The following is a 933-nucleotide window of genomic DNA, read 5'->3' on the forward strand; positions in this document are numbered from 1 at the left end:
AGTCTTTTCACACCCTGCCACACACGATGTGCCTTGAGCCTGGAACACTTCCTCATGGAGATGAAGGAACCCACACAATCTGGGCCTTGTGTGGGAGTATCTTCTGGTTCAGACTCAATAACCGTTCCTTTGTTCTGCCCACAGGCGTGTCCATGGCCCTTATGGACAACCCTATCTTTCAATATTTTGAAATCTACTGGCAGAGAAGTCAGACAAGGTCTTTCTACTATAGCACCAGAGAGGTATGTACATAAACAAATTGTCTACACTGGCTGCCCACAAGGCCAACTAGCCTCATGGAACTTGTACATACTTGGAACCAATCCTGCTCTGCTTCCTCTATGTGAGTAAAGTATTGTTCTATCCAAAGTTTGCCTGCATTATATTTTCTTGGTGACCCTAATCTAAGACACAACAGACAGATAAATGTATGGAATCCTTTTCTGAAATCAATAACATGGTGTTCTTTTAAAAGAAGGGGTGTGTGTGTGTGTGTGTGTGTGTGTGTGTGTGTGTGTGTGTGTGTGTGTAATTAGTTCTATTCTGCTGCCTTGTGGGATCTGAGGACCAAAATAAGGTGTTAGGCCTACACACAACACCTCTACTCACTGAGCTATCTCATGGGCCCTCTTGGTGCTCTTGATAGTACCATTTTTCGTTCCACGTCTTAGGAAAGTCTGATGAACTAATGCCCTGCTCAATGAGAAACTAGTTCTTGTCTTTTTGCAAGAAAAGACTAAAGACTCTCTTTTGGATATTTCAATTTTGTACTTTGGCAAAAGAAACACATCAAAGAGAACATTTCATTAACTTCTGGTTTTCTTTTTATCAAAAAACAGCAATACAAAACCACTATTCACCATTATCTAGAAGAGCCAGGAAGAGGAATAAGACATGAAGAGTAAGAAGCCTGAAATATCTTAAAATATGCCT

This window comes from Nannospalax galili, unplaced genomic scaffold (assembly GCF_000622305.1).
Source record: "Nannospalax galili isolate Female #2095 unplaced genomic scaffold, S.galili_v1.0 scaffold1354, whole genome shotgun sequence".
Classification (NCBI taxonomy): Eukaryota; Metazoa; Chordata; class Mammalia; order Rodentia; family Spalacidae; genus Nannospalax; species Nannospalax galili.